The following is an 18406-nucleotide window of genomic DNA, read 5'->3' on the forward strand; positions in this document are numbered from 1 at the left end:
GAAGAGAGCTAACATTAAGTAGATAAGCATAAATAGCAGAAAAGCAGCATTAAGCCAATACATGATGAACAGCAGGGGAAATGCATGACTGAGGTAAGAAGCAGAGATGGCCAGTTGATGAACATTTACTTGAATAAGCTACTAGGTGTCAGGTACTGGGATAGGTTCCGGCAACAAAATTGTGAACAGAATAGACACAGTCTCTGTGCACACAGAGCTTTCAAAGTACTGGGGAAGATAAGCACCAAGCAAATTTTTTCCAAAAAGTAGTTTAATGAATACAGGTGCACAAAGTGCTATGGAAGATAATATGTAGGACTGGTTTGGGAACTGATCTAGTCTGGGGGTTAAAAAAGTTTGCCTACATAAGTGACATTAAAATATGGGGGAACCTGAAAGCTAAGTAGGATTAGACAAAGGGCTGGTGGGCAGAATAGAGACCTAGAGAGCAGAGAGAACATATGGGAAAGCAAAAGCAACACACTGAAGGAGCTGAGAGAAGGCCTGAGTGGCTAGAATGAATCTATCAAGTGGGAAAGAGGCCAAGGTGAGGAGGCTGAAGGGATTAGCAGAAAGCTAGGGGATTCTAAGTGTTGATTAAAAGCAACGCAAGTAAAAATTACAGGATCAAAGATTTGAAGTATTGGAAAGCTTTTAGTGTTATCCAGTCAGACTACCAGGACGATGCTAGAATCCTCTCTGCCTGTTCCCTGTCACTAGGTCAACATGAATGAAGGCCAGAAAGGACTTAGCAAAGGGGCTAGGGGGGGAAGTCCACAGGAAGCTGGTATAAGCAGCAAGTGAAGTATTCATAGAGCCCCACAGGCTGAAGCAGGAAACTCTCTACTTCCCCAGAGTATGAGCTAGAGTTGCCTATCCAGCCAACCTGCCTATTTGTGTGAAGACATTCTCCCAGTATCAGCCAAGGAGAAGTAAATGGTGACCATTTGTGTCTATTAACCCTAGCTTAGTGAGAGGAAAATTACTTTGAGCAGGTGTCAAGGTATGTTGATATGTTCAACATAGCAGGTTGATATGTTCAAGAGGGACTGGCTAGTTTGCATTCATGACAGAGAAACCTATTGTGAATGGCAGCCTGTGAAGAAGCAAAAGGACAGCAAAGCTAGAGTGCCCACCACCCCGAGGAGCTCTGGACTACTTACTCTGATGGTGGAATGTGTTCACCGTTGTTAGGGCAGATGCTTCGTTGGGTGTTAGAGGCAAGCAAGGAGGCCACTCCTTGATGGTACAAACCAATGAAACACATTATTCTCATGGCAGTAATAAAACTGGCCCCCTTTTCCCTTTATTTTCCTGCTTCTTACACTATAGCAGGGCTGGGTGTGCTTAGGAAGGATCTCATGGCCAGGCCATGATATTCACTAATAAGCACTTAGTGAGCACCCCATACTATGAAGAGGTCTGTGGTGGCTCAGAATACAAGAAAATGGAAGTCTCTGTACTTGAGAGGCTCACAAATCTAGATGAGAAGCAAGCACCATATGATAAACCATAACCTCAGGTACCAAATGGATGTACGGAGGAGAACTAGGTTTAAGGTGGACTAGATCACTGTGGAATGGGCTAACAACCACCAAGCTGTTTGAAGCAGCAAGCACTTGATCTGGGTGGCACATCAGTCAGGTGTAGTGAGGAGGTGGGAAAGCATGGGGGGTCAAGAAGTGCCCATGGCGTTAGAGGAACAGGCGTAGACCAGGGCCCTCTGACAAAGGAGTAATGGGAAGTCAGCTTTCAAAGGTGAAGAAAATCATGAAAAGCCCTAATGGCAGACTAAGGAGCTTGGTGCTTTGATTTTATTCTAGAGACAATGAGAAGCCACTGAGTTTCTGGGCAGGAGTTTTAGAACAACTATTCTGACTGGAATGTTCAAAATAATTGGAATGGAGAAGTGAAAAAAAAGGCAAGGATGTCAGTTAGGAGATTAGCATATGGCAGGATTTAAAATTTTTCTTCTCTTTTTTTGCTGAAAGAACTGGATAACAGATGTCTCCCTTAACCTCCCATGGAAATTTAAGGAAAAGGAAATAAAAGTTTTGGTTGTAGTGACAGGGGATTGGGATTTAAAAGACCATTAAGATTGCTATAAACGAGCAAGATAAACCAGCCTCAGAGGAGCATAATGCAGGCAAGTGCTCCAGGCAGACTAGAAAGAGATTCCCCTGGGTTGTAGATGAAGATGAGTTTGTAGGACCTACAACCTGGGGACCCAGGCCTTGCTCCTTGGCAGCACCAGAGGAAGGAACACAACCCAGAGAAGATTGGCCCCACGTTACAACCAGGAGATAGGACTCTAGGCTGCAGGATTCACAGCCTCACAAAAGGTTTCTGTAAGTCAAGGATGAAGATCAGACACTCAGGTACTGGACATGAAGGGTTGGTGCAAATAATGGGACACCAGGTGTCTCAGCAATAACCAGCAACTCGAAGCCCCTTCCAATCTCATGGCAAAATATAGGATCCTGGAATCACAATTCAGGTCTGAAGATGAAACATAAGTGAGGTTAAATTTCCCACCAGTCAGACAGGGTAGGAGCATATAATTGGAGCTTACCTTATTTAAGCTTATAAATAAATGTGATACTTTCTCCACATCTGAATTTATAAGCTGAGAGTCATAACTGCTATAATTGTTGCAGTTCAAGTGTGAGAAAATGTCACTTACATTAGAATGACTGAAGTGAGAAGACAAAGACATAGAAGCCCCAGAGATATCGTACAGGAAGAAAGAAAAGGACTTCCTCTGCCAAGAATCTACAGAAAATCCCAGGACACAGTAAGAACGCAGGAAATATCTGCTTGCCTCTGTCACTCTCAGGCATCCTTAATAGGGGACTCAAGTAAACGCTTTATGTTTAGTCTTAGCATTCATAAATTATGATGAGATGTAACTTTAAAAAGCTTTCTTCTTGGGCTCTCTGGTGGCTCAGTGGTTAAGAATAATATGCCTGGTTCGATCCTCGGTCCAGGAAGGTCTCACAGGCCCCAGAGCAACTAAGCCCATGCACCACAACTACTGAGCCCATGCGCTGCAGCTACTGAAGCATGCACACCTATAGCCCATGCTCCACAACGGAGGGCAGCCCCTGCTCAGGACAATTAGAGAAAGCCTGCATACAGCAACAAAGACCCACCACAGTCAAAAAGTAAATTAATTAAATAAATAAATCTTTAAAAAAAAAGGCAAAAGGATGAGATTCCATCACTGAGTTTCCACTTGGTGTCAGATATGGCATATTAATGAAGCATTAGTTGCTCAGTTGTGTCCAACTGTTTGCAACCCCATGGACAGTAGCCTGCCAGCCTCCTCTGTATATGGAATTCTCCAGGCAAGAACACTAGAGTAGGTAGCCATTCCCTTTCCCAGGGTATCTTCTCAACCCAGGGATCAAACCCAGGTCTCCTGCATTGTGGGCCAATTCTTTGCCATCTGAGCCACTGAGGAAGCCCATGAGGTACAAGCAATACCCATATTAATAAAATTCTGTTTGTGTCCTTAAGATGCTCACAATCTAGTGCGAGGGATGGACATGCTGACAAATAATTAAGCTCCCATGTATGTGTCATAACAAAACTGTGAATAAATGTTCTAGAAGCACAGAAGATCAAGTGAGAAGTTGTCTCAAGAAGCTTGAAAAGGATTTACAGAGAAGATGAGATTTAAGAGGGTTTTACAGGATAAGTAAGAGCTCAACATCTGGATAAGAAATAGAAGACCTCAAATAGTTGGAAAGGTATATACAAGGCATTGAAGCATAAAGTAGTAGTAAGCCTGCAGTGGAGGAGTGGGAGATTACATTCAGCGAAAAAGATGTTCTGCCTGGAATTGTCCCCTAAAATCTTTAACTGAGGCTACCCATATAATCAACACATTCACCTCAAAAGAGCTTCTAAGATACACCAAAGAGAACTGTCACCAGTATGTGGCTCTGTGCTGGAGACTACACAGAAGGATACAGACACTTAACTACCCACTGAGAACCTAACTACCCACTGAGTACCTAACAGCCTCAGGCAAAACTTCATTTTTCTCTCTGAAGACTCCTAACTGAAAATACTAGCATATTTTACTTCCTCAATACTATCCAACCTGGACTACATCAAATAAATAAAATAAAATAAAATTTATCCCCCAATAAAATAGCTTTAATTAAAAAAAGATAGTATTTAACCTCATCAACTTCATCCACCAAACAGGCAACTTTCCAGATGAAATACCTTAGTTTAAAACCCATATTCCAGGAGTCTAGATGAAGCCTGGTGACTCAGAGACTGTTCAGCTCATCATAGTGCTCAGTTTTCTGTCCCAGGGGTCACCTCCCTCTAAGCCCTACTTATTCCCCCTTTTTAGCCCTAAATAAACGGGCAATGTGGAAGAGGGCTGCCACTGCTGAGTCGCTACAGTCATGTCCGACTCTGTGCGACCCTATAGACGGCAGCCCACCAGGCTCCCCCATCCCTGGAATTCTCCAGGCAAGAACACTGGAGTGAGTTGCCATTTCCTTCTCCAATGCATGAAAGTGAAAAGTGAAAGTGAAGTCTCTCAGTCGTGTCCGACTCTTCGAGACCCCATGGACTGCAGCCTACCAGGCTCCTCCGTCCATGGGAGTTTCCGGGCAAGAGTACTGGAGTGGGGTGCCATTGCCTTCTGGGGGAAGAGGGCTATGCTTGCCTATTATCCACTATAACATTAAAATAGGAGGGAAGACGGCAGGGAACAAATTTTACCGAATGACATAGACATTGAGGATATGACAAAGACTGGTTATAACTGGTTAGGTCTAAGATGGTGAAAAATTTGACTTCTAGTAGATCTTGAGCCTCATTATATGTTCACTGTAATACATCAGCTACATGACATACCCACAGGTACCATGGCAATTCCAAGACCAACCATGAAAGGCCAAAAAATGTGCAGGGGTCCAATTCCTGGAAATCTCTGCCCCTTCTCCAAAATAGCTGGAATAATTCTTCCACCCATTAGCCTATGAAATGATCAGATTCATAAAAAGTACCCAATCCGTATTTCAGCACCTCTCATCTTCTCTCTGTCTGTGGACTGAGTTTCTCCCAGCGCTGCTCTTGCTTTTTGAGGCAGATCACATTCTGTCTATGAAATGGGTATGTCTCTAAATAAATCCACTTCTTTTTACTTTGTCTCTAGCTAAATGGCTTCTATGCTGAGACATAAAGAACCTGAGCTTCATTAAGCTCTGAAACCAGGTGTGTGATCTTAATGAAAAGACAGTGGGTTCAAATCCCAGCCTATGGGTTCAAGTCCCAGTCTGGGTTTTGGCTGGGTTTGAGTCGCATCTGAGTTGTGCAGTTACAACTTCATGTAAAATATGACACAAGAAGAAAATACCTCAAAAAACTCTAATAGAATTTTTCCCTACTAATGTGCCTCAAGATTTATTGAGACATCAAAATCTTATTTTCAGCACATTAATGGCCTGGATTGCAAATGTACAGGTTATATATTTTGTGATGTATTTCTGATAGAATTCAGGGATCAGGGATGAAAAGATATTATCATTGATAGAGTCTTTGAGGGTGAAGGGAGGATCTTAAAAAACTGACTTCAACTAAGAAGAGGAAGATAATTTGGTTTTACTTTTCAAATAAAAAGTGTGTTTGATTTTGAAAAACAATCATCCAGACTCACATTTTTGTGTTTAACAACCACCTTGAAATTGGTCTGCCTCAGAGGACAGCTCAATTCTGGGCTACCTTAGCATGAATGATTTATGACATTCATGCACTTGGCAACTACATCAGTTTTTCTAAAGCTGGCACCCAACACCACCTGCATGTTAAGTGAAGATTTATGATTTCTAAAACTCACCTCATTATGCAGAGGTACATGAATTGTCTTATATGTGCAGTCTATAACTCCCAAGACAGATAAAGAGGCAGCTATGTCACAAAATTCATGGCTCTTTCCTGTTAAAGCTGAAGTTTTGGAGAAAAACTAAGGAAATAACTGGCCCTTTGTAGAAAAATAGCTTTAGCTAACCATTACACCTCCAAATGATGAACCAGCTATAGCCTACCACTATATCTTACAGGAACAAAGAGGCTAATGGTGAAAGTCACTTTAATCACGGCAATGAACTATGTCTATGTTCTGAACACTGCAGCAATAGACAGAACCTAAAGTGACTCTTTGGAAATATTGACCATTCTGTTAGTTTAATTTTTCCCTAGTTTGGTGTCTGAGACCTCTTGCTGATCAAGTGGCCCAGTCAGACCCACAGACATGAACTCCAGAGAAGAGAATTCAATACCTTGGCGTGCCCAGTGGCAGAGAATTCAGTACTTGTGTGCTCCCTCAGAGTGAAGAAAAGCAAATGCTGGTTTAGGTTCTGTAATGCAGCTTGTTTTCTAGAAGTCTTTAGAAATGCAGCAAATCTTTCCACACACCCTACAAAATAGTAGAAGCAAAGAGGATTAAGTGGAATAAAGTTATGAATCTCAAGGAAGAATAAGATTATATAGACAACCATTAAAAATGACAAGTATATGTGACCAGGCTGACAAGAAAATATTTTTAGGAAAGGTATAAAAAGCAGAACACAAAAATGGCAAGCACATACACTGACTGGAAAAAAACCAAAATGACAGAAAAAATGGTGTGGACCTCCCCAGTTGTCCAGTGGTTAAGAATCTGCCGGCCAATGCAGCGGACAGGGGTCCCTAGTCTTGGAAGATCCCATTTGCAGGGGAGCTTCTGAGCCCATGTGCCACAACTACCGAGCCTGCATGCTCTAGAGCCCAGGAGCCTTAACAAGAGAAGCCCGCACACTGAAACTAGGGAGTATCTCCTGCCCACCACAACCAGGGAAAGCCTGATGCAGCAGTGAAGACCCAGAGCAGCCAACAAAAAAAAAAAAAAAAAATTATTTTTTTAAATGGTGTTTCTAGCCTAGAGAGTTTCAATAACATAAAGTTAAGCAGAAAATAATGAAATTCTAAATAATTTATTTTCAAATATCCCTATCAATGAGGATATAGACACATATGTATGACTGCTGCTGCTGCTGCTGCTAAGTCACTTCAGTCATGTCCAACTCTGTGTGACCCCATGGACTGCAGCCTACCAGGCTCCTCTGTCCATGGGATTTCCAGGCAAGAGTACTGGAGTGGGGTGCCATTGCCTTCTCTGATGTATGACTGCTAGTTACCCTAAATCCAAGAAACTCCTGTTTCTCTCTCCTCTGCAGAGCTCAAAACAGTGGGCCACTCTCCACAGCCTTTGAGAGTATAGAACACCTGTACTCAAATACCCAAGGTGACAGAAGAAAACTAAGTAACAAAAAGTCTCAAAGTAGGGGTAAGAAAATTATTTGGGAAAAAAGATTGTGGGAAACCCATTTTCAACTTTAATGACTTATTAGATGTCATCTGATTTCTGAAATGTGTTTGAGATTTGTCCAGCTCTGACTCCGGGCTCTGACAATGCCTTAGGTCTGCTTGTCCCAACGTGGTTACTCTATCTCATGGAAATGATGCTCTACTCACAAAACAGTGCACAAGAGCAAGAAAGTAGTATCAGGGAACTACAAATTGGGCAAATCAGGAAAAGTGAAGCCTCTTTGGCTACTGGGAGTATGTATATATCCAAGAGCAGAGTAGATACACAGAGAAGACTTGTATTTGAGTTCAGGGACTCAGTTACTACTTCATATTAAGTTACTTGTAGACACTTGATCACTCAAACACAGGTGTTGTTCTCCAGGGCTTTGGTGCTGGTGTTCTACTGGCTGCCTTTAATCCTGAGAGCAAACACACACACACACACACACACACACACACGGTGCTGGTGTTCTACTGGCTGCCTGTAATCCTAAGAGCAAACACACATACACACACACACACACACACCACCCCATCTCCTGGCACAGCCAGGGTAAAACAGACCTCTTTTGGGGAAGTCACGGAAAGCTGAAAGAGCACACAAAAGGGGCCTCATCCACAGCCTCTGTGGAGTCTCTCTCTACACAAAGTTTGCACTTTGCCAGGCTCCCCAGGTGACGCTAGTGATAAAGAACCCCTCTGCCAGTGCAGGAGACATAAGAGACAAGGGTTCAATCCCTGGGTTGGGAGAAGGAAATGGGTATTCTTGCCTGGAAAATCCCATGGACAGAGGAGTCTGGCAGACTACAGTCCTTGGGGTCTAAAAAGAGCCGGACATGACTTAACAAGTAAACAGGTTTAGAGACAGATCATTAGTCTATGGTGGAAGAGAGATATTCATGAGACCTACAGCAGCTATCACACTCACAGATCCCCCCTTGCCCCTGAAGAAGGGGATCACAGCCTCCCTATAGGAACCAGCCTGCTCTACATGATGCCACACACACAATCACTACTCCCACTCCACCCCAATCACTAGCTCAATAAAACAAAGACCTGGAACCTAAACGAAAGGCCTATGAGCTGACCCAGTGAGCCCTGAAACAATGTGCCACTTTTCTGTGCCTTTACTCTGCCCAATAAAGGCGCTCCGTAATGATGGTGCACTTCAAGCACACAGAAAGATAGCAGGGGTAGTGCAAACAGCCCTGGAATACACGAAGAGTACAGGAAAAAAGTATTCCAATGTATTTATATTTATTTTTTATCTTTTCTATTTTACATATTTTAATAATATTACTACACACAAAGCTTCTAAATATATAAATATTCATAATGGAGGTATGTGCTCAAATTTTTTGTTTTTAATTTTTTGGCTATGCCATGCAGCATGCAGAATCTTAGTATGCAACTAGGGATGGAACCTGTGCCTCCTGCAGTAGAAGAGCAGAGTTTTAACCAATGGACTATCAGGGAAGTCCCTCAAATATTCTTCTAATAGAATGTGTAGTGAAAAAATATGGTGACCAGAAGATACCACACTACTTGGGGTGTTCCTAAGCAAGGTGAGATCCTTAATTGCCACCTCTACCAGAACCTCCTGTCAAACTTGTTAAACATGCAGATTACTTGAAACACCTCAGACCTGCAGAACTAAATCACTTGGGTTGGTATGCTTAAAGAGTTTCCCAGTAATTCTGATGCCTATTGAAATATGGGAACTACTGTCATGGAAGAATTAGGGAAGCAAACACAAAGAAGTGAGCTGTGGAAAGGGCAGAGTCAGTGCAGAAGCGCCATAAAGATGACTGATCCTGCTGGGGCCTGACCAAAGAGGAGCTACCCCTCGTTCTTCCTGAACTCTGGTTCTACGGGTATTGAGACAATACCTGTACTTTTCCAACTAGCCTTCAAATAAATCCTTATCACCTAAAGAAACTTGGGTACTTCCTCTCCTGATGGTTGGGAAGCAGGTTTCTAAGGTTTCTAAAACCTTAGAAACCAACAGCCTCTCACATAGAGAAAATGTTAGTCAGAAGAACTGAAAAGGTAGCTGATACACTTTCACTAAATGTACACCTTCAAGAGTGAGGATAAGACAGGAGGAAGTAGGTATATGAGTTAGAAGTGTCTGTAAACATTTGAAAAAAGATCCTGTACTAATTGAACATTTAATCGGAAATCATGTGGGTGATTTCTAAAAAGTACAGTAAGTAAAAATGGAGGCTGTAGAACAGAAGCTACACTGTCTGTGTGACTTTGGGCAACTCACTAATTTTCTTATTTCATCATCTGTTAAATGATAAATTAGATTTTACTTTATATTTTTGTGTAAAACTGTTTCAATCTTTTAAAAAAAACTTTTATTATCGTTCATTTAAAATGTTGAGTTAGTTTCAGGTGTACAGCAAAGTGAATCAATTACACATATACATATGGTAAATGCATGCATGTTCAGTTATGTCTATGACCCTACGGATTGTAGTCTGCCAGGCTCTTCTGTCCAAGGGATCATCCTGGCAAGAATACTGGAGTGGGTTGCCATTTCCTCCTCAAGGATATCTTCCCAACCCAAGGATCAAACCCACATTTCCTGAGGCTCCTGCATTGGCAGGCAATTTTTTTTTTTTTTTTACCACTGAGCCACCTGGGAACAGTATGAAAAAGCAAAAAGATATGACACTGAAAAATGAACTCCCCAGGTCGGTAGGTGCCCCATATGCTACTGGAGAAATAACTCCAGAAAGAATGAAGAAACAGCCAAAGAGAAAACAACGCCCAGTTGTGGATGTGACTGGTGATGGAAGTGAAGTCCGATGCTATAAAGAACAATATTGTATAGGAACCTGGAATGTTAGGTCCTTGAATCAAGGTAAATTGAAAGTGGGCAAACAGGTGATGGCAAGAATAAACATTGATGTTTTAGGAATCAGTGAACTACAATGACCTGGAATGGGCAAATTTAATTCAGATGACCATTATATCTACTACTGTGGGCAAGAATCCCTTAGAAGAAATGGAGTAGCCCTCATAGTCAACAAAAGAGTCCAAAATGCAGTACTTAGGTGCAATCTCAAAAATGACAGAATGATCTCTGTTCATTTCCAAGGCAAACCATTCAGTATCACAGTAACCCAAGTCTATGCCCCAACCACAAATGTCGATGAAGCTGAAGTTGAAAGGCTCTATGAAGACCTACAAGACCTTCTAGAACTAACATCAAAAAAAAAAAAAATGTCCTTTTCATCATAGGGGACTGGAATGCAAAAGTGGGAGTCAAGAGATACTTGGAGTAACAGGCAAGTTTGGCCTTGGAGTAAAAAATGAAGCAGGGCAAAGGCTAACAGAGTTTTGCCAAGAGAAGGCACTGGTCATAGCAAACACTCTTTCCCAACAACATAAGAGATGACTCTACACATGGACATCACCAGATGGTCAATACCTATATCAGATTGATTATATTCTTTGCAGCCAAAGATGGAGAAGCTCTATACAGTCAGCAAAAACAAGACCGGGAGCTGACTGTGGCTCAGATCATGAACTCCTTATTGCCAAATTCAGACTTAAATTGAAGAAAGTAGGGAAAACCACTACAGTGGAAGTGACAAATAGATTCAAGGGATAAAGTCTGATAGACAGAGTGCCTGAAGAACTATGGACAGAGGTTCATGACATTATACAGCAGGCAGTGATCAAGACCATCCCCAAGAAAAAGAAATGCAAAAAAGCAAAATGGTTGTCTGAGGAGGCCTTACAAGTAGCTGAGAAAAGAAGAGAAGCTAAAGGTAAAGGAAAGATATACCCATTTGAATGCAGAGTTCCAAAGAATAGCAAGGAGAGACAAGAAAGTCTTCCTCAGTGATCAATGCAAAGAAATAGAGAAAAACAATAGAATGAGAAAGACTAGATAACTCTTCAAGAAAATTAGAGATACCAAGGGAACATTTCATGTAAGAACGGGCCCAAAAAAGGACAGAAATGGTATGGACCTAAAAGAAGCAGAAGATATTAAGAAGAGGTGGCAAGAATACACAAAAGAACTGTATAAAAAACATCTTCATGACCCAGATAACCACACCAATCACCTAGAGCCAGACATCCTGGAATGCGAAGTCAAGTGGGCCTTAGGAAGGTGAAGGTAAAGTGGCTCAGTCATGTCCGACTCTTTGCGACCCCGTGGACTGTAGCCTACCAGGCTTCTCCGTCCATGGGATTCTCCAGGCAAGAATACTGGAGTGGATTCGTTCTGATGTTTGGCAAAACAAATACAGTGGTTGAGGTTTAAAAATAAAATAAAATTAAAAAAAAAAAAAAAAGAATACTGGAGTGGGTTACCATTTCCTTCTCCAGGGGATCTTCCTGACCCAGGGATCGAACCCGGGTCTCCCGCATTGGAGGCAGACACTTTAACCTCTGAGCCACCAGGGAAGCCCTAAGCTAGTGGAGGCAATGGAATTCCAACTGAACTATTTAAAAATTGTAAAAAATGATGCTGTGAAAGTGCTGCATGCAATATACCAGCAAATTTGGAAAACTCAGCAGTGGCCACAGGACTGGAAAAGGTTAGTTTTCATTCCAATCCCAAGAAAGGCAATGCCAAAGAATGTTCAAACTACCGCACAACTACACTCATCTCACACACTAGCAAAGTAATGCTCAAAATTCTCCAAGCCAGGTTTCAACAATACGTGAACTGAGAACTTCCACATGTTCAAGCTGGGTTTAGAAAAGACAGAGGAACCAGAGATCAAATTGCCAACACCCGCTGGATCATCAAAAAAGCAAGAGAGTCACAGAAAAACATCTACTTCTGCTTTATTGACTACACCAAAGTCTTTGACTGCATGGATCACAACAAACTGTGGAAAATTCTTCAAGAGATGGGAATACCTGACCACCTTACCTGCTGCCTGAGAAATCTTTATGCAGGTCAAGAAGCAACACAGTTAGAACCGGACATGGAACAATGGACTGGTTCCATACTGGATAAGGAGTACATATTGGGAAAGGAGTACTTGAAGGTGGTATATTGTCATTCTGCTTATTTAACTTATATGCAGAGTACATCATGAGAAACGCTGGGCTGGATGAAACACAAGCTGGAATCAAGATAGCCGGGAAAAAGATCAATAACCTCGGGTATGCAGATGACACCACCCTTATGGCAGAAAGCAAAGAAGAACTAAAGAGCCTCTTGATGAAAGTGAAAGAGGAGAGTGAAAAAGTTGGCTTAAAGCTCAACATTCAGAAAACTAAGATCGTGGCATCTGGTCCCATCACTTCATGGCAAATAGATGGGAAAACAATGGAAACAGCGTCAGACTTTATTTTCTTGGGCTCCAAAATCACTGCAGGTGGTGACTGCGGCCATGAAATTAAAAGACGCTTGCTCCTTGGAAGAAAAGCTATGACCAACCTAAACAGCATGTTAAAAAGCAGAGACATTACTTTGCCAACAAAGATTCGTCTAGTCAAAGCTATTGTTTTTCCAGTAGTCAGGTATGGATGTGAGAGTTGGACCATAAAGAAAACTGAGCGCCAAAGAACTGATGCTTTTGAATTGTGGTGTTGGAGAAGACTCTTGAGAGTCCCTTGGACTGCAAGGAGATCAAACCAGTCAATTCCAAAGGAAATCAGTCCTGAATATTCATTGGAAGGACGGACGCTGAAGCTGAAACTCCAATATTTGGCCAGCTGATACAAAGAACTGACTCCTTAGAAGACTCTCATGCCAGGAAAAACTGAAGGCAGGAGGAGAAGGGGATGACAGAAGATGAGATGGTTGGATGGCATCACCAACTCGATGCACATGAGTTTGAGCAAGCTCTGGGAGTTGGTGATGGATAGGGAAGCCTGGTGTGCTGCAGTCCATGGAGTCAGTCACAAAGAGTTGGACATGACTGAGCCACTGAACCAAACTGAACTGAGTCATCTGGGAAGCTCTGAGCCACCACATGTACATATATCCACTTGTTTTTAGATTCTTTTCCCATATAGGCTGGGCTTTCCTGGTAGCTCAGCTAATAAAGAATCTGTCTGCAATGTGGGAGTCCTGGGTTCAGACCCTGGGTTGGGAAGATCCCCTGGAAAAGGGATAGGCTACCCACTCCAGTATTCTGGCCTGGAGAATACCATGGACTGTACAGTCCATGGAGTCGCGAAGAGTCAGACATGACTGAGTGACCTTCATTTTTTCTATATAGGCCATATAGAGTATTGAGTAGAGGTCCCTGTGCTATAGTAGTAGGTTCCTTTTAGTTATGTATCTTATGTATAGTAGTATATATATGTCAATCTCAATCTCCCAATTTATCCCTGCCTGCAAAGGTTAGATTTTAAATGATATCTAAATAAATTTCTATGTTTCTAGAACCCAAGTTCAGGTTTCCTTTTGCTAAATCATTCTGATTAAGAATAAATGAAAGCATTCAGAAAAGGCTCCTACATCCTTAAGAATTATTAAATGGGTCTTCATAAAGAGCAAATCTCTGCTTTTGTCAGTCCTGCTGCTGCTAAGTCACTTCAGTCGTGTCCAACTTTGTGCGACCCCATAGACGGCAGCCCACCAGGCTCCACCATCCCTGGGATTCTCCAGGCAAGAACACTGGAGTGGGTTGCCATTTCCTTCTCCAATGCATGAAAGTGAAAAGTGAAAGTGAAGTCGCTCAGTCATGTCCGACTCTTAGCGACCCCATGGACTGCGGCCCACCAGGCTCCTCTGTCCATGGGATTTTCCAGGCAAGAGTGCTGGAGTGGGGTGCCATTGCCTCCTCCGTTTGTCAGTCCTACACCCTCCCCAAATAGGGACTTCACACATAGATCCTTGGACCTGTCTAATAGCCACCTGTTTTTCAAACCTGAATGAAAATCCAAGTGAGGTTAACTGATTTTTTACCCTGTGCAATGAGACTGCATTATCATTAGAATGTAAATATCAAATCTAATCAAAGTGATTTTCTTAATTTATTGCTGCCTTAGTTTTCTTTCATGGTCATATTCTATTTTTCTCTTGTCCTTTCAGAGGGAAGGCAGGTTGGTGGGTTACCAGACATTCCATACAGAAAGAAACCTACTAATTGTCACCATCCCTGGGGACAGAAATATCACTGACACAATACTTTCTACACTTCACTGGGGCAAGTTCTGTTGAATTAGACTTGAGTAAAGTGACACTGTGTAATGTACTCCAATATAGTGTAGCTAATACCCAAACAGAAAAGTGGGAACTGTCTCCTGAAATCTGCTGCAGGTACATGAAAAATTCCAAGGAGAATAAAAATGACAAATCCCTGCAGTATGTCACATTTTTATTTCATGAAGATGGAAAGTGCCACAGCATGATATTCATCTTTGGGAAGACTGAATAAAATGTCATCTGAGCCACCAGTTTAAAGAAACTCCTTTAAAAATATAAACTTGATCTTATGTATTCTATTACAGATTGAACTTCCTTTATAGTTGTCCTGGAACCTAAACCACATAAAAATATTTTTATAGCTTTAACTCAATTGCCTAAAATAACTGCTGTTAATAATGGATTAGGCCAATGGTACAAAACTCTTCTTCCGTATACATAGAGATAAATGATCAGATCCAGTTTTATTATGAGACAGCAAAGCCTAGTGGTTAGCAGTATAGGTTCTTTAGTCAGACAGTCTGGCTTCAAATATGGCCTTACCATTCAATTGCCATGTGACCTATATAACATACTGGATCACTTTAAGCCTCAGTTTTCACATCTGCAAAATGGGAATACCAACAGTATTATTCCCTTGAGACCATTTTTTTTTTTTGCACATTCCATTAAAGAATGTTAGAAAGCATTTAGGACAGTGGAGCACTTAAGTAACACTTGACAACTATTAAGTGATTAATATTTAAAGACAATTCCTGTTAATGATTGGGAATTAAATGTTTAAAAGTTATAATATAAAACATAGTATGCACAGGTATTAGACAGCTGTCTGTTCTGCCTGGTAAACAATTACCCTCATGAAAATTATGTACCAACTCCTTTCACTTTTCAGTATGACATTGAAATGATAACAGAGAAATGGAATACATTGCTGTGTTATGATGAAGAATTGTATCAGCCAACCATGGATCTAATTGTCCAGTCTGCTGCGATTCATGGGGTCACAAAGAGTCAGACACAACTGAGCGACTGATCTGATCTGATCGGATTCATTTGCACCCTATTCCTTTTTAGACTCAGGCTCATTTCTTCCAGGCTTCAGGCTGCAGGCTATGTTAATTTGCAAAGCAACCCCAAAGCTTGTCCTTCACTCTGGCAAATAATAGGATACATGCAGCCTCATTCTCAGGATACTGCTTTGAATAGTGTCTAGAGCTACAACATCCCCCTTGTGGTCATACTGAGTATTTACCAGGCTCTTGGGGAAACCAACAAAAACCTCAGCGATATGTGTACCCCCAGAATCATCCTCTCACACATCCTTTAATCAAATAGTTAACACTATTTGATTCCAGAATTCTTCTGATTAACACTTTGTGGTTTTTAAGTGTATGCAACAAGAAGGAAAAAGAGCAAATTCTTAGGAGAACTAGTAGATAAAAGATGTGAAGTGGATGCAGTTAATACCAATTATCCCACTTGCCCTCCTCTGTGTCATATGCAAGGTAGGGATGTGAAATTTTCAATTTATACTTTGCTTCCATGTTTAATATTATTTATCATTCCTCCCTATGTTTCTATGTTCTTTTTTTGAAAATTTTTATTGGAGCATAGTTGATTTGCAACGTTGTGCTAGTTTTAGGTGTACAACAAAATGAATCAGCTATACAAATACATATGCTGCTACTGCTGCTAAGTCGCTTCAGTCGTGTCTGACTCTGTTCGACCCCACAGACGGCAGCCCACCAGGCTCCCCATCCCTGGGATTCTCTAGGCAAGAACACTGGAGAGGGTTGCCATTTCCTTCTCCAATGCATGAAAGTGAAAAGTGAAAGTGAAGTCTCTCAGTCGTGTCTGACTCTTAGCGACCCCATGGACTGCAGCCTACCAGGCTCCTCCGTCCATCGGATTTTCCAGGCAAGAGTACTGGAGTGGGGTGCCATTGCCTTCTCCACAAATACATATATCCACTCTTTTTTAGATTCTTTTCCCATATAGGTCATTACAGTGTATCCAGTAGCATTCCCTGTGCTATACAGTAGGTCCTTATTGGTTACCTATTTTATGTATAGTAGTGTGCATACCTCAACCACAAGCTCCCAATTTATCCCTCCCCTCAATGTTCTTCAGCATCAATGTATTGTTTTAGTATACAAATATCCTAAAAATAGGAGTCATTAGACTGTCGCTTGGATGACTGCAGAAAAATCTACTTCTGAGGGAATTAACAAAACAAGAGAAATGAAAGCACTAGGTAGACAAGTAAGGACAATAAATAATAAATAAGAGTGTGAGGGTACTTCTTAAAAGGACCTGTATAACCTATAAACAATACAATGTTGGACCTTTATTTTCTTACTCCCTCTTCCCTTCTCTCTTACAAGGTAAACTCTTCATCTGTCTTCTTTCCCTCCCAAACTTCCCCAAAATTTCCTTCACAAGTCCTCACATCAGAATAGTGGAGCATCTTTCTCTTTTGAAATCAGACTTTGAGACTTAAGAAGTCACAGGCATCTTGTTATACAACCCATGTCCGCTGACCCAGGCAACAAGGTTTCCGAGATGGGCCTGAGGACCTGTTACAGAATACAAGTTTGTGTGCCTGACACACAGTGAAGCCAAACCAACCAAAACAGGAGTTTGGAGCAGAGAAAGGTTTTATTGCAGGGTCAAGCAAGGAGAAAGGCTGGCCCATGCTCTAAATAAATCCCTGAACTGAGAGCTTTTAGAGAGTAAGTTTTTATAGGAAAAATTTGGGGTGAGGGCTGCAAGGCATGTGACTTCCTTCTGGTGGGTTGGTAGTGAGGAATCTTGCCCTCAAGTTTAAGTTACCATTCTCTATCTGAGCAGGGCCTAATTCCCATAGAACTCATAAATACTACGTATATTCAGGTGATGTTAGTGGTAAAGACCAAGTTTGCCAAAGCAAGCAACAGGGGTTCAATCCCTGGGTCAGGAAGATCCCCTAGAGAAGGAAATGGTAACCCACTCCAGTATTCTTGCCTGGAAAAATTCCACAGAGCCCGGTGGGCTATGGTCTGTGGAGTCACCAAGACACAGCTGACCACACACTCCCTGAGGAGGAACCATGACCGTGCCCCAGTGCTGTGCTATTCTTACTTGACTATGCCTCTCTTGTTTTCGTCCCCTAATAAGCAATTGCTGAAACCTGCCTTTTGGAATTAAGGGTACCTTAAAGAAGCTAAAAGAAGTCTATAAACAAGCAACAGGGGGTAAAGAAGGGCTTTCCTGCCCAGGTGGGCCCCACAGGGGCCTGCTTGGTTTCTGAGCCTCAGTGAGGCCCAGCAAAGCTGGGCAGTAGGATCTTGAGCTCAGGTATGTTTTTCTCTTGACGGTCTGCACGATAATTAGCCTAAGGTAACCCAATGCTTTGTATGAACTTAAGTCTTCTTGAGTAGTTTAAAACCCAAGGTCCCTGTGGTAAAACACAGAAAAAATTCGCCTAAGGTCTCCATATGCAGGTTACTTCAAGTTACTGCAACAGCAACAGGCAGTCAAAAGACAAAGGACGAGGGTGAGCAACAAAGGTTTTAAACCCCAGGTTTACATTGAACAAAAGCGCAGGGCAAAATGGCGCCCTCCTCCAGAAGGAAAAGTCAACTCAAGCGGACTTTGCGGCCGCCAGGGTCTCCCAGGGAAACGGGGGTGGGAAGGACGAAACTCACGTGAGCTTGAGCACCCTATGACAGCGGTAGTCAGACTCCACCCCGTTTTTCAATACTCCCTGTGCACATGCGCTCCAGGCCTTCGGCGGGCGGCCAGTTGCGCAAGCGCAACAGACCCCTCCTCTCACGTAACTGACGCAAGGAGACTGTAATCTGTTCGCAGTTTCTCCCGTGTGACCTTGAGTCCTTCCTGCCTCCGAGGACCGGGGTT

General features: G+C 42.2%; 1 long non-coding RNA gene across 1 annotated transcript in view; it reads right to left on the reverse strand.

The window, feature by feature from the left end:
• The window catches only part of LOC123335206, a 113226-nt gene extending 94902 nt beyond the window's left edge, over positions 1–18324 (reverse strand). Inside the window, exons 1-2 of the long non-coding RNA XR_006553596.1 lie at positions 18196–18324; positions 6306–6442 (exon numbers count right to left, since the gene is read on the reverse strand). This is a non-coding gene — a long non-coding RNA (uncharacterized LOC123335206). The remainder of the gene's footprint in view (positions 1–6305; positions 6443–18195) is intronic.
• Between the last annotated feature and the right edge of the window lie 82 nt (positions 18325–18406).

This window comes from Bubalus bubalis, chromosome 9, assembly GCF_019923935.1.
Source record: "Bubalus bubalis isolate 160015118507 breed Murrah chromosome 9, NDDB_SH_1, whole genome shotgun sequence".
NCBI classification, from domain to species: domain Eukaryota; kingdom Metazoa; phylum Chordata; class Mammalia; order Artiodactyla; family Bovidae; genus Bubalus; species Bubalus bubalis.